Below are 11170 nucleotides of genomic sequence, written 5' to 3' on the forward strand. Positions count from 1 at the left end.
CCTACGGAATCTTAGAGCTGGGGATGCAACCCTGGTGTGTATTACAAGCATACAGAATTCCATATTCAGATAGAGAAACAAGACCGAGGCCCACATTCTATATCATATCTCGGGGATGAATAGCAATATCGTTATAGTGTGCAGTCAGGGTATGTGTATTCCTTATAGAGGTTATAGATAGTATTGTTTTGTATTACACTGTCTATAGGTCACACCTTAACTCTCCCCAAAGCCCCTTTTCAAATTGTAACTCTGCTGCTGCTTTCGGCAGAACAGATTTTTCTGTTTTCAGGTACATAGAATAAATACATGTGGAATCTTTACTGGAAAAATAAACAAACAAATATCTAGCTTGTGATTTGTAATTTACAAACATATTTTATGCATATTGATTTAGGTCGGTATAAATGCCTGTTCTGTAGTAACATGCAGACAGTTTCCTGTCCACTTATATTGAACCCCAGCAGTGCAATAAATAAGCTGGTGTGAATATCTACTGATAACCAATGTTTACTAATTTTGAAGAGAAGATAAAGGAAAGGGCGCTAGAAAGGCAGTCTTCCTTGCAATGGCTTGCATTACAATTTCAGATACTGTTCTAATCACGAATCAGATTTTCATGCCTACTCCTCTGACCGGAAGGAATTGTGACATCACAACTCAAATATGACAAAATACATTTATTTTAACATTAACAGCCTCTAATGTTAATTGTAGGGATTGTAGTATTCCATATCCTATGATCTAATCTGTGAGTGACCTCGGGGAAGCCGCTAATGCTGGTTATTGGCCTCCTCCCATCTCATCAAGATGATAATGGCTAATAACTCATATTATTTGACCATCTCCAAGCATAGTCATTTTTTTAAAGTTTGAGTTAATTGAGAACAAGAAGCAGCAATTCAAGCAAAGACATTTTATTAGCGGAGTAAGTCAGCTGGGTTGCTGGCCTATTTTTGTGACCTCTGTAAAGTAATGCGTTTCTTGTGAGAGGTGCAGCTCAGGGTGTGCCTGGGTAGATACAGACTGCATTCATAGGAAGGTGATCGACTGCTCCGCTTTCGACGTTTCAGTGAATGTACTGAAATAAAGTAAGAAAGTGATGATGATTGGTGAATGTGACAGGAAATGATGCAGGTAATGTGAACGTTCTCCTTTAGGCTTAGTTTCAGGGAAGATTAACTAAATAACTGTTAAGAATAATTTGTTATTTCTTTTTACCAGGCAAGACTCACAAGAACAACCATGCGTCGTTGGTGAAATATAAAGAGTGTAAGTCTCCTCTGGTGCAATGGAACAGGGGCACAACTAAGAAGGCGTAAGATGAGGAACAAAGCATGTGAGAGGGCACGTAAATGTGAAGCTGAGATGCTCAGGACAAGTGCCAGCAAGTGACTAATGCACCATGCAAAGTGTCTTTAGAAAGATTGTGTTACTCATGATTTGAGGCAGCAGTCCAACTGGGATTTAACTGAAGTGCACTGAAGTAATTTAAGTAATGTCGTGGCAGCTGCATTTTGCACAGTCTACAGGCGACAGATAAAATATTTAGGTAAGCCAAGCAAGACGGCATTCCCATAATCCAAATAGGATGAAATAGCTGTCTGGAGCACTAATCTTCGCCCTTCAAATAAAATGCAAGGATTCATTTTCGTAAGCGCTTCAAAATGGACTACCATGTACCAGAGATCTTCTTCATATGTGGGCAGAAGGTAAGATCAGTACTTTTGGGCATAGTAATTGAAGCTAATAGTGGGCCAAGAGTCAGTTCCTACCAAACGGAAGTTCAGGTTAAAGGATGGTTCCCCAGAATTAGCACCACTGTTTTATCCGTTTTGAAATTGGAAAGGTTATTGCACATCAAACATTAGACTGAAGTTAACATCCCAGATGTTTAAGGGGAACTTCAGTCTAGCCAGTGCTTTGTTGTATCAGGAATTAAATATTAACATAGTAAAAACAAGCATTTACAATGCAATGGTCTCAGCATTGTTAAAGTTAGAGCTATTGGCATTGCTCATGACATTATTTTTATTTATGTTTTTGTTTTTAAAACATATAAATAAATGGCATTGTCATTTACAATGCCAATAGCATAATCTCTCGCAAATGCGAGACCTATTGCATTTGCACCCACACACAGAGCCACACACAGGGCCGGTTTGGGAACCAAAACCGGCCCTGGCAAAGTGCTCGGCCAGACCCCCCCCCCCCTCCCCACTCGGGGGGGGGGGCGGGGGGGCATGGGGGGTTGGAGGTGCCGCCGAGCGCTTTGCTAGGGCTGGTTATCGGCGGATTTTATTTGCTGCCAAAACGGCCCTGTAACAAAATCGGCCCCCAGGGGCTCAAAACCAGCCCCCCCCCTTGCGGCGCACCGGGAGATTGCCCGGTGCCCGCTATCGCCAGTCCGGGCCTGACTACACACACAAAGCCACCCACACACACATACATAGCCACCCACACAGAGCCACCCGCACGGAGTCATTCACATAGAGCCACCCACACACAGAGCCACCCACACACAGCCACCCACACACACATACATAGCCCCCCACACAGAGCCACCCACACGGAGTCATTCACATAGAGCCACCCACACACAGAGCCACCCACACAAAGCCACCTACACACACACAGAGCCACCCTCACACAGACCCATCTACACACACACAGAGCCACCCTCACACAGACCCACCTTCAAAAAAAGCTACCCACATAGAGCCACACACACAGAGCCCAACATACACAAAGAACCCAACACACACACAGAGCCCAACACACACACACACACACACACACACACCCACACACACACAGACAGAGCCACACATACAGAGCCACACACCCACAGACAGAGCCACACACACACACACAGACAGAGCCACACACACACACACAGAGCCACACACACACAGAGCCACACACACACAGAGCCACACACACAGAGTCCAACACACACACAGAGCCACACACACACAGAGGCACACACACACACACACAGAGGCACACACAAAGCCACACACACACAGAGCCACACACACACACACAAAGCCCAACACACACACACAGAGCCCAACACACACACACACACATACAGCCCAACACACACACACACACAGCCCAACACACACACACACACAGAGCCCATCACACACACACAGAGCAAAACACATGTACAGAGCCACACACACATACAGAGCCACACACACAAACAGAGCCAGACACACACAGAGCCACAAACACACACACAGAGCCACTCACACACAGAGCCACACACACACAGACACACACACACAGAGCCACACACACACAGAGCCACACACACACACACACACAGAGCCATACAGACACACACAGAGAGCCACACACACACACAGAGCCACACGCACACACACACAGAGCGCCACACACACACACACACACACACACACACACACACACACAGAGCCACACACACAGAGCCATACACATACACACACACACACACAGACACACACACAGACATGCCTCAGTCTTGGTCAGCCACACGCCCATCTCTGCCCAGTAACGCCCCAGGGAACAGAGGCAAGAAAAAACGCTCACAAGCAGGGAACAGAGGCACTAAAAAAACAATCACAAGCAGGGAACAGAGGCACTAAAAAAATTATCACAAGCAGGGAACAGAGGCACTAAAAAACGATCACAAGCAGGGAACAGAGGCACTAAAAACACACACAGACACAGAGCCCAACACACACACACACAGAGCCCACAACACACACACACAGAGCCCAAAACACACACACACACAGAGCCCAAAACACACACACACACAGAGCCCAACACACACACACACACAGAGCCCAACACACACACACAGACCAACACACACACACACAGAGCCCAACACACACACACACAGAGCTACACACACACAGAGAGCCACACACACACACACACAGAGCCACACACACACAGAGCTACACACACACAGAGTCATACACACACACACAGACACACACACAGCCACACACACACACACAGCCCAACACACACACACAGAGCCCAACACACACACACAGAGCCCAACACACACACACAGAGCCCAACACACACACACAGAGCCAACACACACACACAGAGCCAACACACACACACAGCCCAACACACACACACACAGCCCAACACACACACACACAGAGCCCAACACACACACACACAGAGCCCAACACACACACACACACACACAGAGCCCAACAAACACACACAGAGCCACACACACACACACACACAGAGCCATACACACACACACACACACACACAGACACACACACACACACACACACAGAGCCACAGACACACACACAGACATCCCTCAGTCTTTGTCAGCCACACGCCCATCTCTGCCCAGTAATGCCCCAGGGAACAGAGGCAAGAAAAAACGCTCACAAGCAGGGAACAGAGGCATTAAAAAAACGATCACAAGCAGGGAACAGAGGCACTAAAAAAACGATCACAAGCAGGTAACAGAGGCACTAAAAACACACACAGAGCCCAACACACACACACACACAGAGCCCAACACACACACACACACACAGAGCCCAACATACACACACAGAGCCCAACACACACACACACACAGAGCCCAACACACACACACACAGAGCTACACACACACACAGAGCTACACACACACACACACATACATACACAGAGCCACACACACACACACAGAGCCATGCACACACACAGAGCCACACACACACACACACACACACACACACACACAGCCACACACACAGAGCCACACACACACAGAGCCATACACACACATACACACAGACACACACAGAGCCAAACACACACACACACAGACATCCCTCAGTCTAGGTCAGCCACACACCCATCTCTGCCCAGTAATGCCCCAGGGAACAGAGGCAAGAAAAAACGCTCACAGCAGGGAACAGAGGCAAGAAAAAACGCTCACAAGCAGGGAACACAGGCACTAAAAAAATTATCACAAGCAGGGAACAGAGGCACTAAAAAACGATCACAATCAGGGAACAGAGGCAAGAAAACTATCACAAGCAGGGAACAGAGGCACTAAAAAACGATCACAAGCAGGGAACAGAGGCAAGAAAACGATCACAACCAGAGCACAACGAGGGGACTCACCTTGGCGATGGACTTCCTGTAGCGAGTCACTGCCTGCTCGATGAGGCTGGAGACCTGTAGGACACCACCACCCGGGTCCTCCCTCCCACCCGCAGCAGTCAAGTCAAGACAGGGGCAGCCCTAGTTGGGGTCTGCCGAGGCCCGGCATCCATCCTACCAGCCTCCCCTCAGCAAAAGGACGGCGACGGGGGGCCCCATCCGCCGCATACCGTGCCAGCACCTACAGCCCCAGTTTCACTCGGGCCGTTTCCTCGATGGAGAACTGCTGCCACTGGCCGCGCGGGACATGGACCACGCTGGAGGACTTCTGGGCCCCATTGCCACTGAGCTGCAGCAGGTGGTGGTAATTGAAGTGGGGCCTCCCCCTCTCCTGCCTCGTCTGCAGCTCCTGTAGCTCCTGCGGCACTGCATTGGCGCTGCCCGCCTGCCCCGTCGGCCCTGCCTCTGCCGGCGACCTCTTGGAGTCTGCCAGCCAGCCTGCCATCAAGAGACCTCCCAGGCTCTGCATTGGCTGGAATCTAACACCCCCGACTCCCAAAAAGACAGGGCTTAAATGGAAAGACGCCTGTCTTCTCCAATGGCTGGCCAGCATTTAGAAGGCCAGCCAATGGAGAAGAGGGGCGGGTTCAAGCCCCACTCTGAAAAACATAAGATCTCGCCGACGAGACTGTGCAAGCGCAGCCTGCGCAGGCCGAGACCTAAAAAGGCAAAAGAACAAGCAAAAGGGGTTAAACAAATGTTAAAGAACACAATAATTCTTGCTTAATCAATGTCTATTGTTTTACCTTTTAAAAAGAAAAATTACTTTAATTCACACACAACGAAATACTAAACATTAAATTACTGATGTACACAATAAAATCAAGACCTCTCTAGCACCACCTGAACTAGAGACTCAAAGTATGCTGTAACTGTAAGCAATCTTTATTTCGGCCTTGCGATATAAAAGACAGAAAGCAAGTACAAATATTACAAGTGCAAGATGGTATATAAAAACCTGTGATAAATGAAAATAATCATCCTTCCCTATATACATTAAAACAGGTAAATGTTAAAACCTAACATTTTTTTTTAAAGTAGGTCAATACAACTTGACATTGTGATTGTACATGTGTGTGTTCGGTGACCTTTAGGCATTTATCTCCAATAAACAATTTAAAATAACACATCCCATGCATATCTTAGACAGACAGTATACATACTGTTTTTCAGACTTTATTCATCAAATATGTCGTGTAAGCTCTAGGTCTATAGGCTTTAGGTGGTAGTGCGTGTTTTGTATTAGTGTTACCGTTAATTGTTCTAGAGATTTGTGATCAGATGAATCCGTTGGGATGAACGTCTTCCTAATGCACAATGTTGTGAGCAGGTATTTTGATACTGCAAATACAATGTGCTGGCTTGTATCAGTTTGGAGTATTCTCAGGGCCTGCAAGTGCCGGGCAAACCCCCCATTTCTACAAATAGTTCTGATCCATTTTGACCAGGCCAGTATGTACCCTGGGCAAAAGAGCATAACATGTGCCATGGTTTCAAGAAGACATAGACCTACCACAGGTCGGACATACCTGGTCATTTCCACTGTATGAGGATGACCCTTTGTGGGTGAAAGCACACAAGGGTAGTTACCCATGTCTAAACAGTAAGTAAAGCTTCCTAGCAAGATTGGGCTCCAACTCATCCTTGAACATTTCAGCTTTATATTGGAACTTGTGCTGTAACAATCAGTTAATGCACCCATGGATGAACTTGCTAGTAGACAATCTAATTTTAGCTTTTTAAAGTCCCTTTTTGATATATACTTGCATGTTCCCTCCGGGTAGTCCTTTAGCCAGTTTTCCCCATTTTGCCCAATGTGAATACGATGTGCCTCAGCCAGGGTAGATCACCGCCCCCACATTTCCATTAGCTCTTTAAGCCCTCGTTGATATGTGTTCAGTTCTGGGGTGGTCCATATCCTTCTCCAATGTAGTACAGGCTTGATCGCAATCCCTTCCGCAACTGGTCTAACCCCCATGTCTAGCCTCATTGGGATCAGTGGAGTGCTGTTTTTTCATGAACAGCTGCCTGAGATACCTAATCTCTGTCATTGTCAGGGCGTTGATTGCCTTGCAACCACAAAACTCTGTGCTATATAATGTAGAAGCCAGCACCTTAAGTTTATAGATTTGCATTATTGGGAAAATGGGTTTGTGAAAGGATTCCCTGAATAATTTCAGCAGCCCACCATTATGTCGCTCAAAGGTGAGTCTACGTTTGGAAATGTGACCTTGCCAATCCATTTTTTTGATCTCAGGGTCATCCCAAAATACTCAAATGAATGCACCTGCTCTAGGGAGGGTCTCATTTAATGTGGGTTTAGCTTGTGTGGAGCAACATGAGTTAAATACCATGTACTTTGTCTTGGTGATGTTTTTTTTCCAAGCCCCTCAGTGTACAATAGCCTTTGAATTGGTCCAGGATCTTCTGTAGGCCCATCAGGGATTTGGAAATGAGCAAAGTGTCATCTGCAAACATTAAGGTGGGGATCTTCATTTTGTCCAGGTAGGAAGCATCACTATCGCACTGATTCAAGAAGGGGACAAGATTATTTATGAATAACGTGAAGAGTGTTAGGGTTAGGGCTAGGCACCATTTCCTAACCCCTCCGGTTACAGGAAAGGGATTAGTGACTTCTCCTAGCCTGCCACTAGGAACCTGAGCAAAGTTCTGCTCATGTAATCTTTTTACAATTGTACAAAGGTAGGTTAGGACTCCCATGTCCACCAGTACTTGCCATGAGATTGTTTTTGGGACCAAGTCAAATGCTGATTTCAGGCCAACAAACACCATGTAAAGTATACCTTTCGCCAGGGTGACAGTTTTCCAGTAAAGGAGTTGTAATCTCAAAACCTGATCAACAGTTGAGGTAAAATTGCGGAAACCAGCCTGTAGGGGAGTTAAAATCTCCTTATCGCTCATCCACTCCTGCAGCCTTCCTAATATTCTTCTACTAAATGCCTTTCGGACAGCATTGATTAGACTGATAGGTCTGTAATTGGAAGGAGACAGGGGTTTCTTAAAAATCAGTATTATATAAGCCCCCAACCAAGAGTGAGGGTATATTTGTGGATAACCCCTAGTCTTCTTCGCTTATAATCCTGTCCAAGGACACCACGCAATAAAGTTATAGGCTCCCCTGGAGACAGTTTTAACACCTTCACATAATCATTTCTTTGTTTGCACTCGGCTCCTCACTCACCGAGTCCTCCGGTGCCCTCTACACAAAACACCTCAGCTCTTCTTCCATTTTTGGAGAGAGTTGTAGCCCACACCGAGGCAGGTAGGGGCTCATGAGCTGGGTCTACGGACGTTCAGATATTAACTCAAAAAGGTTAAGCCTACAGGCTCTGTCACCTTATTGAAAATGTAAAATGAGAGTGTTACTGGCTTTGTCACAACATGTAATTATAAATAAAGCAAGCCTTTTGACTTTATTAAGAAAATAAGTAAACGTGACCATGTGGTCTCTGCACAGAGGGAGCCATTAAAATGTTTTAGGAAGACTCAGACTATACGTTGATATGAGCCTTAAATCTCAATCTTCAGATATCAAGTATTTACCAGTGGCAAATCAAGAAAGGGACATCTGTATTAAACCCCTTCTTATTGCATTTGTAGGCTATATCATAATTTAAACCTACTTCCTATTATAATTGTCCCATATTTGACAATGTAAAGCCCCTTCCCATGATGTTTGCCCTGGAGTTGACAAAATAAAACCCTTTCGTATTGTATTTGCCTGAAAGTTCAACATGTAAAACTATTTTCTATTGATCGGAGTTCCTATTGTATTTGTCAGAGTTCAAAATGTAATGCCACTTCCTGCTGTATTGCTTATAGATTTCACAATGTAACCCCCGTTGTATTTGTCACAGACTTCACAACATAAAATCATTCTTAGTGAAGGTTTCAGAATTCACATTGTAAAACTAATTCCTATTGCACTTGCCAGAGTTTACAGCCCTTTCTATTGCATTCGTCAGAGTTAACAATGTAAAACCCCTTCTTATTTTATTAATCTTAGAGTTCTGAGTATTCTTTATACAACTTAGCCATCAAGCCGTCCACCCCAGGGGCCTTTTTTGCAGGTAAGCCGCTAATTACCTGCCATATGTCCTCCACCGTGATTGGGACTTCTAGGTACTTGCGGTGCGCTCTGCTCAGCCATATGAGCTCAATCAAATCAAAGTAATCTTGCAAAACAGATTCAGGGGGCATGAATTAGAAGTGTATAGCTGAGCGTAAAACTCCCTCATGGTGTCTAAAATGTCTGGCAATACACACGCTGTTGACCCATCCGTTGCAGTCAGTTCAGTTATGATTGAGGACCCTCTGGGCGCAGTCAGTAGGTTGGCAAGCGTTTTGCCTGGTCTGTCTCCCTCTCCATATCACCTTGCTGTTACATGTTTGTGTAAAAACGTAGTTTCCCGCTCCCCCTCCTTTTGGAAGGCTGTCAGTTTGGTACGTATGTCAGCTAATAACAAGGGAGACAGTTCTGTGCAATAGCGAGTCTCTAACACCCTTAGCTCGTCTTCTAGTTTACTCAGACTGCCACAGATATTGCGAAGCACTCCCGCCTGTCCCGCAATACAGTGCCCCCTTATCACTACCTTGAACGCCTCCCACAATGCGCACTCCATAGCTACAGAGCCTGAATACCCAATTGAGAGGGTTCGGAGGGATGAAGGGTTTTATTTTGTTAAGTAGTTTAAAGTTGAATAAGGCGCTCTTTGCAGTGTTCTTGATGTGTTTGCTCATATCTAATTTAGAATCCCGGGTGATTCCCAGTGATTTTACAGAGTTAGCTAGTGTGGGTGTCGTGTTCTAATCTAGGACCCCGATCAATACTGTGACCTTATGCCCCTATACGGCTATAATCCATTCATACCCCTATAATGGCATAAACGATCAAGAGCGATATTTCAGAAACTCGTCTCTGGCCTAACACGATCAGAGCCACATTTCAGAATCTCTTCCTCTGAAGCTCATTACAGCAGATGACATAGCAGAAGCCACTATCTTAGATTCCTAGATTACACTCAGAGTTCTTCAACAAAATAAAACTCAGCAACCTGGGAAAGCCCCGCTTGCTATGTTTTGATTAGTAATAGAACTCTAATGAGCACTGAGATACGATCACTTCCTAGTGACATCTTTATTGACGTCTTATGTCCAAAAACTTACGTCAAACAAGGCACCTTTCAGGTATAAATATTACCAACGTTGCCTGAAGCAAACGCTGCCTCAACGACATTGATGATAGCGATGGTGTGGTGAACACAGGAGCAGAACAGCTGTCCCTTGCAGAGCCCAGCAGATGCAAGCTGCCCACGGACGCTGCCCCCTCCTCCTCCTTGACGCGCTGAGAGAGATGCTGTCTTTTCCCCTGCCGAGAAAATCCAGCACCGGCGTTTCCAGCCCACTCTTGCGAGTGACTGGGATATCGAGTCCTGGAAGGAGATACAAGACCTCCAACATTCTATTCCAGAGGTATGGTGTTGACTAAACCCTTAGAGAGAATTCTTGAAGCAAACCTTGGCAAAACCAACTTAACTAAAACTGCTACTTACTTACTCCCTCCCACGTATTAGGCTTAGGTCAGGTACACTGGGGTAGGCGTAGTTAGAAGCACCAGTTGAGTACGTTAGCTAATGTATATATGAATGTATATATTTTATTCATTTTAACCATTGTATGGCTAAGAAACCATATCAATGCTTTTACAGTATTATTTCGCAATCCTCATTTTACTGTACGCACTTTTTATAATAACTAGTCTTGCAATTGTGGCAATTCATTTCTCATGCATGAGAAGAAAGACTGTTCAATAAAAAATACCTTTTATTGAAAACGCCCGTCTCTCTATTCTCTGCATCTTGGTGAAAGTAATCTGCACAACTGACTGAGTAAAATAACTGTCTATTGTTTCACACGACTCTAGAGATTGACTCTTATTCTAAGGAGCAAAGTT

This window comes from Lissotriton vulgaris, chromosome 1_1, assembly GCF_964263255.1.
Source record: "Lissotriton vulgaris chromosome 1_1, aLisVul1.2, whole genome shotgun sequence".
NCBI classification, from domain to species: domain Eukaryota; kingdom Metazoa; phylum Chordata; class Amphibia; order Caudata; family Salamandridae; genus Lissotriton; species Lissotriton vulgaris.